A 17,407-nucleotide genomic window follows, 5' to 3' on the forward strand; every position below is an offset into this window, starting at 1 on the left:
CTCAGGTACTCCTGAATCCAAGGCCACTGTGCCACCTAGCTTCCCCTGTAAATATCATATTTTAAGATGTCTCTTACCTTTAAAAATTAGACGATTATATTATTATAAAGAAATCCCACATAATTCTTGTCTCATAATTCAGGGGATCCATCACTTCACCCACATGGGCATGTTTTCTTTGGTGCAGTCCATAACATATCCAGACCTTCTCATCCTGAGCACATCCTTATTTCATGTTCACCCTAAGGTCCTATATGGGGAATCCTGGAAGCTTTTGTAGGATTATAGATTTATAAGTCTGAGTGACCTTAGTGGGGTCATTGACTCCAACCCCTTCATTTTACAGATGAGGAAAGTGAAGCCTACAGAGGCTAAGTGACTAGTCCAGCATCACCCCTCAAGTGAAGGTCCTGGGCAGAATTTGAACCCAGATTTCCCTGCTGAGCATTTAGCATAATGCCTGGTACATGATAGACACTTAATAATGTTTATTGACTGACCTATTCAGAGAGTCTGTAGATTTAAAAAAATAGATTTTATTGAAAGTTAAAAATATGTATATATTAAACTGCATTTTAAAATAAATGGTTTCTTTCATAATCCTATAAAACTGGGTGCCCATGAATTTTTTTAAAAAATTGTTTTGATAACTGTAATTTCAATGTAATTGGATTTCATTATAATTCTATATATTTTATTTTATGCATTTTAAAACAGAAGGGGACTGTAGACTGCCACAGACTGCTGAGAGGGTCCATAAAGAATCCCTGCCCTGACTCCAAGGCCAATGCCCTAACCACTGCACCATACCAACTTCCTCTGCTGGGTCCTTTGTACTTCTGGAACTTTCTGTTTTCCTTGTACCTGAGCTTTCTTTAATGTGTTCCCTCTACCAATTAAAGTGGGAACTTGAGAGCAGGGACTGTCTCTTTCCATTTCTGTCCCTAGGACTTAGCATTATGCTTGGTACCTAGTCAATACATAAATGCTTTCAAATTCATTTATGTTGCATTTCATGTCTTCTAACTGTAACATTTGGGTAGTTTTTCAATTATACTTTATGGTCATGTTCCTTTTTTTTTTTCCACACAGTTAGTAAGTGTTAAGTGTCTGAGGCCAGATTTGAACTCAGGTCCTCCTGAATCCAGGGCTGGTGCTCTATCCACTGTGCCACCTAGCTGCCCCAGGGACCAATTTTTAATTGGGGAGTGTTAGCTAAGCGGCTCACCGCAATATTGGGGCAAGGAAGGAGACCCGCAGCCTCCCTCAAAACAGAACAGGATTTATTTTAACAAGAATGAACTTAAAAAAACAAACACAAACAGGATCAGTAGGATCAAGGGAAAGGAAATAAAATGGGGAAAGGGGAATTATACAACCTGAGAAAATACCACCGCCCAGGAATCAGCTGAGAATACGCAGTAGACCTCCTGTCGCCTTCCAGCGTCGTCCCACTAGAATGCCCAATTCTCCTCCCCCAATCCCAGAAAAACCCCACACAGCCCCAGCCAATGGGGCGTCGGCGAGTGATGATGACATGAAGTGCCAGTGCTTTGGCAAGGGCTACAACCAGTGGGTGGAGCACCCTGCAGTTTGCAGAGCCCCAGGCCAGTGCTTGGAGGCATAAAAACCTCAAATAACAAGTAATTCTTTACACCTAAGATGCCCCAACTGTATTACTCTGGGCAAGTCATTTAACCTCTATTTACTTCAGGCAACTCTCAGAAGAGTCACCAGAGATCATCTAGTCCAACCTTCTCATATTTACAGTTGAAGAAACTGAGGTCTAGCATGGTTAAGTGACTGCCCATAGTTTGTGAACACCATTGGGCTCTCCATTACAGTCATTCCCAAACTTTTATTCTTCAGTAATTGTAGAGTTCTAAAATGTATACTTGCCCAGCTTCAGCAGAAAAATATTTTTTATTTATTTGGTTCTATATGTATGTGTGCATGTGTGTGTGTGTGTGTGTGTGTGTGTGTATAATATAAAATTATTAAAAGTCCTGAGCAACCTGTGCTTTATAATAGTACCATTATTTAATAATACATATGTGGCTCTTTAATAAATCTCTGATTCCTGAAACCCATATATTTGGTGGGTATATATACCTGGGCCTTTACATCCTGTTTAGTCTCAGCCTTGTTCTTCCCTTTACATATCAACCACTTCATTTTTGTCCTCATAAAACAAGGACTTATGTTAGTATCAGGTAGTTGCCACCAACCCAAATGTGTAAATAGAAAATTTGTTCCATGAAACAAACAAACAAACAAACAAACAAGCCTCCCCTCTAAACTATGTAGGGTCAGGCCAAATTATGGCAGCTGTTGCTTGGGTCAACAGCTTCTTGTACCATCTCTTCACAATATACATTATAAACAATTTCCTCAAAGCATGAGAACGAATTCATCTTAGTAGTGAATGAGGCAATTGTTGGAATATTCTTGCCCATGATTTTAACTCCTGGTACTATCCATCCCCAAAGGAGATGGAGCTAGGGAGAAAGAGAACAGAAGAGAGAGACAGACAGAGAGAGGGAGAGAGAGACAGAGAGAGGGAGAGAGACAGAGAGAGACAGAGAGACATAAAGAGACAGAGAGAGAGAATTCAATTTGCATTTCTTTGGCGGGGAATGAGAAGCGATAAATGAGGAAAGAAAATGAAGCCTATAGAATGTTCATAAGATGTATGTCTGTTGCCTGGGAATACAGTTGTTTTCTCTTCATTTGAGAATAACATGTCACTGGTTGCTTATTATTGCCTTTTCATATTGAATGTACAATGTAGCCCACTGGGGAAAATGCTGAACTGGGAACTGGGTGATCTTAGCGCTCATTTAGATTTTGAGTGACCCCAGAAAAACAACCATTCATTTCTGGAACTTAGTTTCTTCACTCATGCATTGAAGATCATCATGCCTAATCTCACAAATGGGATTGTATCAATAAAAATATCTTGCACCATTCAGAAAATGAGAATATCTTGGGCTACCTAGAAGAAAGGAAAGATAATGAGAAGATTACAAACATGCTATCTTTAGAGCAATGAACTTGAGAGCAATGATTCAAGAAACTCAAGAGTCAATGGCCATTTTGGTGCCCATCAATCAATCAACAAGCATTTATAAGGTGCTTACTATGTGTTAGGCACTGGATTGGTTGCTCAAGATACAAAGGCAAAACCAAATAGTTTCTTCCTTCAGGGAGTTTATATTCCATCTACTCTACTATTCATCCATCCTTCCATCCATCCATCCATCCATTAATTAATTCATTTATTTATTTTGCTTTACTTTTGACTAGGTAAAAAGGCATTTCTTTGCCTCATTTTTTACCTAGCCTTAATCACTGACTGGGTATTGCCTCAGGCAAACTGAAACCTGTGAAAGGCCTTAGCTTAGAAGGCCAAAGTCTTCCACTGCATTTGGGGACATCTCCAGTTGTCCTGATCTATATCTTGCCACTGAACCCAGATGACTCTGGAGGAAAGAATGAGGTTGGTGACTTAGAACAGGCCCTCCTCACTTAAATCCGCTTCACTGCAGATACTGACATCACTTCCCAATGTCATGGTCCTCTTCAAGAACGAAGGGCAAACAATAATTTCATCTACTCTTAAGGATATAAAATAAATTGCATTCTAAAGACTCCTAGACTGAAAGGCATGATACCACTGTCCAAGTAGATTTGGCCCCTTGTAACATAGCAGAGCACTGTAGGACAAGGGTGCTCAGGAAGCCTTGGGTACTGTCATAAGAAAGGCAATGCTTAGCAATTATCAGGATCCCGTGACCTCTTCACAAAGGCATACCAGAAAGGTTTGGGAAGGTTATGATCAGAAAGGATGGTCAAGAACATGGCCATCACTGACCTTGAGATACCACATCATCCCAACCCAACTCTTTGTGTGGTTGTTGTTGGCATAAGACCCCCAGAAGCTTATAGCACAATATAATAATGCATGAGGGGCGGCTAGGTGGCGCAGTGGATAAAGCACCGGCCCTGGATTCAGGAGTTCTTGAGTTCAAATCCGGCCTCAGACACTTGACACTTACTAGCTGTGTGACCCTGGGCAAGTCACTTAACCCCATTGCCCCGTAAAAAAAAAATAAAAAAAAAAGTTAAAAAAAATATAATAATGCATGAGACTTTACTCTTGGAGAACGTATAACACAGAGTATAATAAATACCATCATGCAGGCAAAGTCACCCAGATAACTAAACTCCAGAGCCACGCTCTTCCAGTACAAAGAGTTCTCACTTGTTTCTTGCTCTCCTTCCTTTAACATCTTTCAGTAGGAGTGGGTGATGGCCCCCTGACCCCAACCATAGCAAGTGAGTATTTGTTAATCATAACATATGTTCAAAAATTTAAGCTAGATGGAATTTTGGAGCCTATTTTATAAACCTCCTTATTTTATAGATGAGAAATTAAGACCAAAAGAAGTTCAGTGACTTACCTAGGGTTACACAGCTTGTAAATATCTGAGGCAGGATTTTAAACCAGGTTTTCCTAAATCCAAGTCCAGTTGTTGATCTCTTGGATTTCTTCCTTTGAGAACTTTATAATCTTTAACCATTTATTGATCTATTGAGAAATTATTTTTCTTATATACTTAAAGCATATGTGTCTGTGCACTGAATATGTGATTTTTATCAGTGAAACTCACTGTAAAGAAATTTCCACAATTAATTGTCTCCTTTTGCATTTTAATTGTATTGTTTAATTTTATGTAATCAAACTTGCTGTTTTATCTTCTGTGATCCTCTTTATCCTTTGTTTTGTCATGAACTCTTCTGCTCTCCATAGTTGTAAAAGTTATTTCCTTCCTTGTTTTCCTAATTGGTTAATGATGAGACCTTTAAAATGTTAGTCTTTTATCTATCTGGAGATTATCTTTGTATATTGAAGCCACATAAGAACAATAGCATTGTTAAGGGCATTGGAGTTTTCTTTTTTTAATTTTCTTTATTTTACTTCTTTGTTTACTTATTCATTCATTCATTTATTCATTCATCTATTTTTTGAATTTATTTAATTATTTAGAATTTTATTTTTCCAAATTACATGTAAAAACAAATGTTGACATCAATATTTTTAAAAGCTTTGTGCTCTAACTTCTCTTCCCTCCCCCCCCTGAACTCAAGCAATTCAATATAAGTTATACATGAGTAGAAGAACATTGGAAATTTCTTTTTTGTTTGTTTGTTTTTTAAATTTTTTTAAAAACTAAAAAAATATTATTATTTTTTTAAATTTTCAAGCAGTGAATACAGCATGAGAGGTGCTTAATAAATGTTTGTTTTCCCCTGGTCTCCTCTCATGCTGTATTCATTTGACCCTTACAACAACTTTAAGAGGTAGGGGTTATTATTACCCTCCTTTTACACTTCAGCCTATTGAGGCAGACAGTTTAGGTGATCTGCCCTGCATCACACAGTATCTGAGGCTCACTGAAAGCAATACACAGTGTTTCAAATGTTACTTAACATAAACCCTTCATGCCATCCATTTCTAGACTCAAAATGATGTCTAAGATACAGATAATGATGGACTAATTCAATGGGTTGCTGGTCTAGAAGGCAGATTTCTTTCAAATTGCTGTAGACTTCACTAAAATCTGATGACTTGGAACTGACTTTGAGTTCTGAGTTTCTGCCTATGTAATGTAAATAGTGAAGGTTCTACCAAGCTGGAAAGTCATCACTTGCCTATTACACAAAGAAAGTCCAACATATAAAAGTTCATCATAGGAAGCTTGGAAATCAGGTAATGTTCAGAAATGGACAAAAGAACCACAAAATGGCTTTCACTCCCATATAGCCCCCTTTCTAATTCTTCATTGGTAATAAGAAGAGAGCAGAAAGGGGTCAGTATTGCACCAAATGAATATGGTAAGAATGATTGTTGGCTCCTTAAGGGTTAAATCACAAAGGATCATTGAATTTTAGACTTGGACATGTCCTTATAGTCCATCAAGTTCAATATAGTTCTAGGTAATGGCTATATGCAGTAGCAAGTTGTAAAAGAAAGTTGGGAATAGTTTAGTCTTGACCTTGATATCACATGATATGAGCAGGCCTTCCCATAAACTGTCCCTTGATGGTCCTACAGGAGTCAGAGTATTGGACTCTTGTGATCTTCTTGCATTCTAGAACTAACATTTTCAGGAATCAGAATGGCTCAACTCACCTTTGTCATTGTTATTCATTTTGATCAGTGCCTCTGTTTACTGGGCCTTTGGGCCCAGTTGGAATACAAAATAATAGAAATACCAACAGGAAAAGCTTGTTGTTTTTCTGGAATTTGTAGCTGGGCCATAACCCAAATAGCACCAGACATTTGGAAAGAGTTTATTCTTTAGAGATTTCTAGCCTATATTTGCTGATATAGTAGTTTGAGGTAGGAATGAACAGTATTCACTTTTTGGCCTAAAGAAGATGATAGGGTGTTTGGGATGAGATTACCAGCATGGCTCATTCTGCTAAATTGATGGGGTGGGTGGGATCTCCAAGTATCATTGTTTAAATGAAATATAGACTCCTTTGAGAACATGTAAGATGTGAGACATCAGTGAATATAAGACAGGAAACATCTGTTTCAGAAATATTGACATACAGTTATGTATGAACCTAGGAGTTGAGAGCAAAAAAGAATGGGAAAATCAAAATGATTCATGTAGGTCATTTATTAGGAAATACAACAATTACTTTCTTTTGTCATTCATTTTTTAGAAAAGAGGATTCTTGGCCTTTTTACTTTGGTATCTTCGATTTTTGCAAATACGTGCTAAGCGTGACAGTGTAATTACTTTTTTCCCCTGAAGAATACTGAGTATTACACTAAGCCTGAGTCACACCACATCTGGAGTATTGCACCCAATATTAGGGACTGTTATTTAGAAAGGACATGTTGTTGGTAGCATGTCCAAAGGCTATCAACCAGAATGGCACTATTAGATCACTATTTTTAAATATCTGAAGGATTTTCAGTGAGAAAAGGCTTTAAACTGCTTTGCTTGGAAGGACATTGCTGAGACCAATGAATGCAAACTATAAAGAAGAAGATTTTCAGTTAATATAAAAGAAAGCCTTCTCATCAAGTAGAGGTATACTTAGCTGCCTCTATGTGTGCGTGTGTGTGTATGTGTGTGTGTGTGTGTGTGTGTGTGTGTGTGTGTGTGTGTGTGTTCCCTGATTGGACAACTACAAGCACAAGTTGTTTTACAATGGACTCATTCTTTTGGTAGGAAGGGGTAGCACAAGCATGAACGGTGAAGTCTCTTCTGGCTCTGAGATTCTATGATTCTAAGTTACACAGTAGGTAGAGTTCTGGGCATGAAATTCAAATCTTATCTCAGACACTTACTAGCTATGGGTTAATGGTGTATATGGGGTGTTCAGGGAGGACTAGCACTTCTGGTGTGAGGGCTTATCAAACCCTTTTCAGGGCCACTCATCCACCTTTGGTGTCCACCTACCATTCAACTCTCACCTGTGGCTCCAAGAAGCTATAGTATGATCAGTGACCACTCCCTGGTGAAACCATCTCAACAGATAGTGTAAACCAAGTTGAGGGTAACCAAGGAGTCTCAAACAGTGAGTTAGGAGGCGTGTCTACCCCAAGCAAGTGAAGATCTCCCCTGGTGGAATGGGCATATAAGAATAATTTGTTCCAAAGGTCATGAAGGTGGCTGAAGCAGGCACTGTGGAGTGCGTATAGCTTGGTCAGGCATCAAAGATGCCAAGGCCACCCACTGCATCCTGGGCCATTGCCAATCATCCTAACTCTTGTACTGTTACTGGATTTTGATGACTGAAGAAGAGAGAGTGAGGCTTATGACTTTGTGTGACTCTGCCTCCCATAAATCCAATTCATGTACAAGGCAAGACTTCAACCTGTGGTCCTCTTTGAAAATGAAGGATGAGGGAGCAGCTAGGTGGTGCAGTGGTAAAGCACTGGCCCTGGATTCAGGAGGACCTGAGTTCAAATCTGGCCTCAGATATGTAATGATTGGAATGATGCCACCTGCTGGAGATTTACTGTAGAAAAGCTCCCCCATGGGGTGAAGGTCTCTGAGAGCAAGACCATGCATCTTTTCTTTGGCGTCAGGAAGTGACGTTTGTTTGTGGGAGGAAGAAGGGGGAGCCTGGCGCTCTGACTCTCTCTCTTTCATGTGGACTCTGGCAGAGAGCAGAGCTAGGAATGTTCTCTCCCTTTAATAGATAGAGGTAGATGTAGTGCATCTACATCTTTATCATAAATATATAATCATAAATATATAACCTTTACATAAAATCCATAAACCTAATAGGGAACGATGAGAAGGGCCCTTTAAAAGAAAGGAAGAAAAGAAGGAAGGAACAAAAGGAAGGAAAGAAAGAAGGAAAGAAAAAAGAAAGAAAGAAAAAAAGGAAGGAAAGAAGCATTTATTAAGTTCTCACTATGTGCTAGGCACTTTACAAATGTTTCATTTGATCCTCAAGACAACCCTGGGAGCTAGGTGCTATTATTATTCCCTTTTACAGTGGAAAAACTGAGACAGACAGAGGTTAAGTGACTTGCGCAGTGTCACACAACTATTTAATGTCTGAGACTGCATTTGAACTCAGGTTCTCTGGGCTACATGTCCACACTGGGCTTTTTGTAGTCACCAGTGTCCAAGGCTTGGTATGAAGCATGATTTTTTGTGATCTTGGTAAAATCACTGAAACTCTCTGTGCTTTAGTTCCTCAACTGTACAAGGAGCTGGTTGGACTAGATAACTTCTAAGATCTAAACCTATGGTCTTATGTCTAGGACAGAGGAGAACAGATTAGTTACCTCCTTTATTTTGGATATTTTACTCTCAATAATGTCTCTTAATGTGGAAACAGATTCTTGGCCGCCATGTCATGCTGCTGAAATGGTTAGATGTGTGTGTTAGGAAGACTGGCATTGATGTTCAGTATAGGTTGGTGGTAGTACAAGATAGGGGTAAAGAGAAGAGTTTGAAGGTTACTGTGATAATTGAGACAGAATGGACTGAGCTGGGGTAGCAGTGAGGATGATGATGATGGGAGGATGAATATTAGTGAGACTGCAGATATAGGATGGCAAGTACCCACTGACCAATTAGATATGAAGCATGAGGGAGTAGAAGGAACCAAGGGTCAGTCAATTGTTATGAATATGAGGTGTCCAAGGCTCAACAGAAACAGGATGGATCAGCACATAGGGACTGAGTGCCTTGCTCCACAGTCTCGGGTTTTGCTAAGCTGTTCCAACATCTTCTGAGTGGACACTGCCTTTATAAAGGCTAGATAAGATCCAGTGATACCAAGTCTCCATGCTAAGTACTCCAAGAGAAGGGTACTTACTGTTATTCCTTCCCCTGACTTTGGAAAAGTTCACATAGTACATGGTAACCCGAGTCACTAGGAAAATGCCCAATAGCCTCTTTGACAACTCAGTCCAGTCCAGAATAGTGGTACTGAATGATCCCTGAAGGGGAAGAATGCAGCTTGGTGAGTACCACCCAATGAGATATTCCAAGCTCAAAGGTGGAAAGTATGAAATCTGGCTCAGGGAAATAAACAGTCAAGTCAGCCATCAAGTACTTTATTTTGCTTTTTAATGTGCCACACACTTATGCTGTGGATATAAAGAAATTAAAACAAACAAACAAACAAACCTCCATGATGCCTTTGTCCTTGAAGAACTTGGGGCAGCTAGGTGGCGCTGCAGTGGATAGAGCCCTGGTTTGAAATCAGGAAAACTCATCTTCATAGGTTCAAATCCAGCCTCAGACACTTACTAGCTGTGTGACCCTGGGCAAGTCACTTCACCCTCTTTGCCTCAGTTTCCTTGTCTGTCAAATGAGCTGGAGAAGGAAATGGCAAACTGCTTCAGTATGTTTGCCAAGAAAATCCCAAATGCGGTCACAGAGTCAGACATGACTGAACCAACTGAAAAACAACAAAAAGGGCATATCCAAGGTGGGCCAAAAGTCCCAAAGTCATGAAGGAGTTTCAACATTAGATAACTCCTTTATTTTTTGTTTTGTTTTAAAATTACAATACCATAGCATCATATGTGATATATAGAAGACATATATGTATATATGTAGGAAATAAAGAAAGGGCATTTTTTAAAAAAAGTTATTTAAACATCAGACCCCTTATTGACTTTTGGCCCACCCTGTAACATGGAAATGGCAAGAAACTAGCTCCTAAGGGGACCGATAAAGGTATCCTACAGAAGGTAGGGTTTGAGCTGAGTCTTGAAGGAAGCCAAGGAGTCCAGGAGGCAGAAATTAGGAGAGAAAGAATTACAAACATGAGGAACAGCTTGATGCAAAGTCATGGCTTTGGGAGGATAAATTTGAAAGAAATAAACTGAGGGCAGGCAAATGAAGGATGAAGATAAAGTAAAAAATAACCCCTTAGACCTTGTTGCATCTGTCAATGAATTTCCTCAGCCTGGCAGGGAGGCCCCACCCTGCTTCACCTTTGTTCAGACTCCCAGGAGCATTGTCCAATTGGTGGTGATGGCTCATAGAAGAGGTAATAATGGATTCCATGAGACTGTCAGACAACTTGCTGTGTGGGTAACTCCTGCTTTGAAGATCTCTTTTGACTGGGGTGGTGGGTGGGGAGTGTTGCAGAAGGAGAATTGATGGCTCATATTCAGCTTTTGAATAGTAAAGCTTGAAGAGCTTTTAGGCAGAGAACAGCTTGAGGGAAAGCAGGATAATGGGGCATAATTGTCCTGATTATGCTGTTGAGGTATGTTAAGGAACAGCCTGTTAATTCTGCTAAACTGTGGCATTTCACTGTGTGTTAATATTTTGCAAGGGTGGAATAAGAGGCGCTTTTATTGAAACTTGCTCCAAAATATGATCTTGGTCATTGGGGCAAGGAGCTATTGCATTCGTCTATGCCCTTATCTGCCTTTGGGGCTACCTCTGTGCCTAACCATTCCAGTCACTCCCCAAACATTTTCACTATACCTTTATAGCACCCCTGCCATGGGAGTAGGAGTCAAATATTTATGGATAGAAGAACCGGATCACAGTGAGAATGAGTGACTGGCCCAAGGTTATGACTAAGTAAGGGAACTAATTTCTCTTCTCTCTTCAAGTTGTTTCAGATTTCTCTGGTTGTGGCCCTCATTATCTCTAGAGGCGGGATGTCCAACTGGGATGGAGCATTTAAACTAATATTGGATGATCTAAACTCTAAATCATCTCATCTCGAAAGCCTTCCCAGATTTGGCCCCATCCCTTGGTAAAAGCAGCATAGAAGGAATGAAGAAGTCTTAAAAAAATAATTCAGTTCAGTTTAGCAAACATGTAGCATCATAGATTTTGAGTTGGACATGACCTTTTGAGTTGCTGACTCATAGGCTCCTAGATTTACGGCTGAAAGGGATATTTGAGGTCATTTAGTCCAAACCTCTCATTTTACATATGAAGAACCCAAGGCCCAGAGAATTGGAAGTAACTGACCTAAGGTCACATGGGTAGTAAGCATCAAAGCCTGGATTTGAAGCCAAGTCTTATTGCTACAAGGTGACTAGGTGGCACCATAGTGGATAGAACATTGAGCCTGGAGTCAAGAAGACTCATCTTCCTGAGTTCAAATGTGGCCTCAAACATTTACCAACTGTGTGACCTTGGGCAAGTCACTTCACCCTGTTTGCTTCAATTTCCTCATCTTTAAAATGAGCTGGAGAAAAAAGTGGCAAAACATTACAGTATCTTTGCCAAGAATTGTACACGACTGAAAAACAACTGAACAATCAAATGTACTTCTTGTTACAAATGCAAAAATCTTCCTGTTGCACCACTTTGGGCCCCTATTATATAAAAGACCAGTTCTAGATGCTGGGATTAAAGATTAAAATAAACAAAGAAACAAAGAATAGCCTTGCTCTTAAGAGAGTTGGCAATTTACTTTCCAGGCTCAAGGGGAAGGGCAAGGGACATACTTATACACAAAAAGTTTAATATAATACAGAGGGGGCAAAAGAGTGATTTAGATAAATGTCCCAAGAAAAAATGAGGAGGAAGAAAATATTTTCAGCTGATTTCAGGTCAGGGAAGAGCAGGAAAGATTTATGATGAAAATGGTGACAATTGAGCCATCCCTTGAAGGAATAGAAGGGTTAGAAGAGTGAAAAGAGATGCTATTCCCTGCTTATTGTGGTGGTAAAGGGACACTGGGTATTTTTTTTTTTGAGGGGCAATGAGGGTTAAGTGACTTGCCCAAGGTGACACAGCTAGTGTCGTGTCTTGAGGCTGTATTTGAACTCAGGTCCTCCTGTATCCAAGGCCAGTGCACCACCTAGCTGCCCCGACACTGGGTAATTTAAGGCTTGGTGAAGTGAAATCTCTGGCAAGACCCATCAAGCTGAGAAGGCTTTGAGAATGGCCTCAGTGTTGGTTTGTCTTCTGAACATGAGCTTAGTGAAGTTTGGAGAAACCCATCCCATTCTATTTCATATTTATTACACATTTACTATGTACAAGTTACTATTCTAGGCTAATAAGATACAAAGACAAAAAACAAAAAAAGGAAATAATCCCTGTCCTCAAGAATCTTATATTCAATTGGGAAAAAACAACATATACAAGTGAATAAAAAGGAAATTGATCATCAGGTGAACATCCCTCTTCTTCCTTCCCTTCCCCAATAGGGACTCATGAAGCTGCTGATTCAATTAAGTGAACGTATGGTCTGCTAAAGCTTGGAAGGGTTGAGACCTGTAACCATGGGGGCAGTTCCCACACTGACATCCCAGCCTTTTCACATACTGGGAAATTGTAATGATATTGGTTTGCTTCATTTCCTTTCATCATCAGGTATCAGAGGACTTGTGCTGGTTCTATATGTTGTACAACAGAGTCTCTGAACTCTGTTCATAGACATGCACTTGTGAGTGTGGGTACATGTATGTGCGTATGTATCTAATTATAAATTTTGTTGTTCTTTTTCAATCATGTCTGACTCTTTGTGACCCCATTTGGGGTTTTCTTGGCAGAGATATTGGAGTGCTATGCCATTTCCTTCTTTAGCTCATTTTACAGATGAGGAAACTGAGGCAAACAAGGTTAAGTGACTTGCTTAGGGTCACAGAGCTAGTAAGAATCTGAGGCCACACTTGAACTCAAGTCTTCCTGACTCCAGGCCTGGAGCTCTATCTACTGTGAAACCTAGTTTCTGAGTATAAATTATATTCATGTATGTAAAGAGGTAGTTTCATATAGAAATATATATATATATATATGAGTCTCTGCAATGCACTTATCTATATGTGTCTCTACACACACACACACACACACATACAAACAATATTACACACATATTTACCTGGACCTGTTGAAATGGGGAGTTCATAATAAGGTAAGGTGAGAAAATTGCTCCTATCAATGTGTATATATATATGTACATTTATATATTTACATATATGTGTGTACACATACATACACATACAACTGGAGTTGTGATTTCATTGGTGTGGGGAACTCTCTGTGTAGAAACTCTGTGAATTGCCTGGGGCATTGAGAGCCAGGACTCAAACCCATGTTTCCAAGGTCAACTCTATCCACTATGCCATATTCTCTCTCCCATTCCCTCTCCCTCCCTCCCCCTCTATTTCCCCCTCTCTTCCTCTCCTCCTCCTCCTCCTCCTCTTTCCCTTTTCCCCTCTCCCTCATAGATAGATAATAGAGATATAACACATATGTGTCCATGTATGCTTATATAATTTTTGACAGAAGCATTCCTCTTGAGATACATAGATTGATTTTATAACTGTCATACCAAACTTGACCCATTTGGAAAAAAAGATGTAATAACAAGACTTTTTTATCACAAGGAATTTATTAACTTTTCTTAGCTGCTAGTATAAGTTTTGCAATGGTAGAGGTGTCAGGACAAAAGTTATCTGGTGATGACTGATGGCCCCGGATGCAATGGATGACTTTGGTGGCTTTGCTATCTGATCAAGCTCTAAGCACTCCACAACATCTGCTTCACCTGCCTTCATAAACATTGGCTTATGAACACCAATGGTTCCACCATAGGAACAAATTGTCCTCAATTGCCCCTTCTACTGTGGGGAAGTCTTCACATGCTTGGGGTAAACATCCCCCTTATTCACAGATGGGTTTGAGGCCTGTTGGTTGCCCTCAACTTGGTTTTGCCCCTCTGCTAAGGGGGTGTGCTACAGCTTCTTGCATACACAGTTGAGCATTGGATGACAGGTGGACACAAAAGGTGGATGAGCAGCCCTGACAAGGGCTCAGCAAGCCCTCACACCAGAGATGCTAGTCCTTCTTCAATACCCCCACATGCTCCATTTCTAATTGCCTAAGCAAGCTTGGATGAGGTTACTTGAATCCCTTGCTTTGAAAGCTGAAATTGTCCTTCAGCCAGAACTTGGGCGAATTCTCTTTTCCTTTGGATGACCCTAAACAATTCATTGATTGTATAGTGCTTATTTTTTTCACTCCGCTTCTCACTGAGCCCTGGGCATTGACCACCGTGGGAGCTTGGATCCAGGTGGCTGGAGGTTGGAAACGGAGGCCAGGATACAGACCTTGAGAGATCAGGTTCTCATCTGGCATAGTACGTGTTATGTTCTTCAGTCAGTATGGAAAGATGGATGTACATTCCCTTGATTTGAATAGGAATGCAGCCCTCCCTAGTCCTCCAGCCCCTCCCAAAGGTTATAAATAGTGTATGGCACTCACTGCTTCTACTTAACAATATAACAGGATTGTGTTCTGTACTTATACTTACAAAGCAATTTTGTAATCCCACTTATTTACTTTATGGTATCCTGCAATGCCTAGGGAACAGTAACTTAGACAAAATCAGCCGACCACAATAACAAGCGAGGCATATTTTATTATTGCTTTAATAATATACTTTTGAGCTCCAATTACTCAATAGTGGCCTAGTGTTTAGGCCTATGAATGCGTTGAGCAATTGACTTCTTCCACCCCCACACGTGGTGCGGGTGGCCAGTGATGGTTTGGCTATCTGATGATTTTTAATGCTTGGTATTCAGGCTGATTTACCATTGACTACATATTCACTGCACTCTTCACTTCATATTCACTGCCATGAGATTGTTGGGCTCTGCCCTCATTTTAAGGTACTTCCTTCTGCCTACTGGGGCAATCCTCCTGCCCTGAATTAGATTTATAGTTTGCCCAAGCATTAACTTACCTCCTAACAATGGCTTCTCTTGGGAGGCAAGCTCTTAGCATATTTTCAACATAGCAGAAGGGTATGACCTGGAGGTTTTAGTGTGGGTTATAAATATAAATTGTGTCAGCTGAAATGATTTTGCTAATAACCTATGGAGTTGTGTTTTAGGTAGGTTTACAATAGCCAGTCTTGAAGTAAATGAAAAATCTGACTATGTACGGATAGGTCGGCCACCTTTTCCACGACTATATCACCTATTCAAACCAGAATTCCAAAGTGAAAGGGCTCTCAAAGGTCATCTGTGGGCCAAATCCAACTTATAACTGAATAGGAATTCCCCCTACAAAACCCCTGATCAGTAACAGGGCAGCCTTTACTTGAAGACCTCTAGTAAGGGGAACCCAACACTTCTCCAGGCAATTCATTCCACTTTGAGTTATCTCCAGTTCTTATGAATATTTTATTTATTTGTCTTATCTACTCTTCCTAGTACTGTCCTCTGAAGTCAAGCAGAATATGCTTAATTCCTCTTCCATAGGATGGCCCTTCTAACCTTCCTGGGCAGCTATACTATGCCCCCATTCAATTCCCAGGTCTCCCCAGTTCCTTTAACCAATCCTGATAAGGCATGGACTCTAGTTTTCTCCCATAGCTGGTGTTAGTGTGACATAATGGAAAAGTGATGGATCTGGACTCATTAGGCCTGGGTTTGAATACCGCTCTTTCCAGTTTTTACTTAACATGGTGCTGGGCACAAAGGAAACATTTCATAAATGCTTTTTGACAGCTTGACTCCTATTTGGATGGCCTCTGGTGATCAAGCAATCAAACATTTTGGTTTTTTTTTTGTTGTTTTTGTTTTTGTTTTTTGCAGGGCAATGAGGGTTAAGTGACTTGCCCAGGGTCACACAGCTAGTAAGTATCAAGTGTCTGAGGTCAGATATGAACTCAGGTCCTCCTGAATCCAGGACTGGTGCTTTATCCACTGTGCCACCTAGCTGCCCCCATCAAACCTTTTTTAAAGCAACAACTGTGTGACAGGTACCATGCTGGTTGCTGGGAAAGCTGCTTGACTACTTTGGCTCTTGGCTTCAGAAAATGTAAAAAGAGAAGGTTGGACACAACTTCAACCAGGTCTAAATCTGAGCTACCTTCTGGCTGCAGATTTATGATGTTGCCATCTTTCTCATCTTGGCTGCCGTGCCTTGAAACTCTCCCTAGTTTGTCAATGTCCTTCAGGACACATGGTGATAATCTAGACATGGTTTTATGGTGACTTCCTGTGTTGTAGCAGTGACAACTCCAGTGCCTGAATAATCATTTAGCTCTACTCATTCCTCTCCTTTCCTTTGGTGACCTTATTCCCCATGCATAGTTCTACTGCCAAGTTATTCATTACTTGCTTTGCCAATATATGGGACTTAGTTACATTTTTTTTTTATTCACTATGTAGAAGTTGGTGGCCAACCAACCTGAGGGATATCCACCATCCTTTCACCTCTTGTTTTACTGTGTATCAGAAGCTAAATGCCACTGGAACCATCTTATCAATATTTAGTAATTTAGTCAGTTGACAAGCATTTATTAAGTACTTACTGTGTGCTAGGCACTGTGATAAGTACTAAAGATACAAAGAAGGAAAAAACCCAAACACTCTCATTCCTCAAGGAACTTACATTCTAATGGGTAAAACCGTATAGGTACTATAGTATCTATAACCAGGTACCCATAAGATAGAGTAGGTGGATGGTAATATGAGAGGGAAAGACACTAATTAGCAGGTGAGAACGATGGGAAAGATCTCCTGAAGAAGGTTGGGATTTGAGTTGAGTCTCTCAACTCTGCCAAACTGCAGAAATATCTAGGTTTCATCATCTTTGTAGCCCAGTCATTCATTTTCAACATAGTCAAACTCCTTAATTGACACAACACCCATTTCAGATAAAAATATAAGCTATTATCATATGAAAAAATTCACTGAATCACTATTGATTAGAGAAATGCACATTAAAACAACTATGAGGTATCACCTCACACCTATCGGAAATGACAAATGCTGGAGGGAATGAGGGAAAAATAGGTACACTAATGAACTGCTGGTAGAGTAGTAAAGTGGTTCTACCATTCTGGAGAGCAATTTGGAACTATACCCAAAGGCTATAAATCTGTGCATACCCTTTGACCCATTTGACCATTCTGAGGT

Source organism: Dromiciops gliroides, chromosome 4 (genome assembly GCF_019393635.1).
Source record: "Dromiciops gliroides isolate mDroGli1 chromosome 4, mDroGli1.pri, whole genome shotgun sequence".
Taxonomy (NCBI): Eukaryota; Metazoa; Chordata; class Mammalia; order Microbiotheria; family Microbiotheriidae; genus Dromiciops; species Dromiciops gliroides.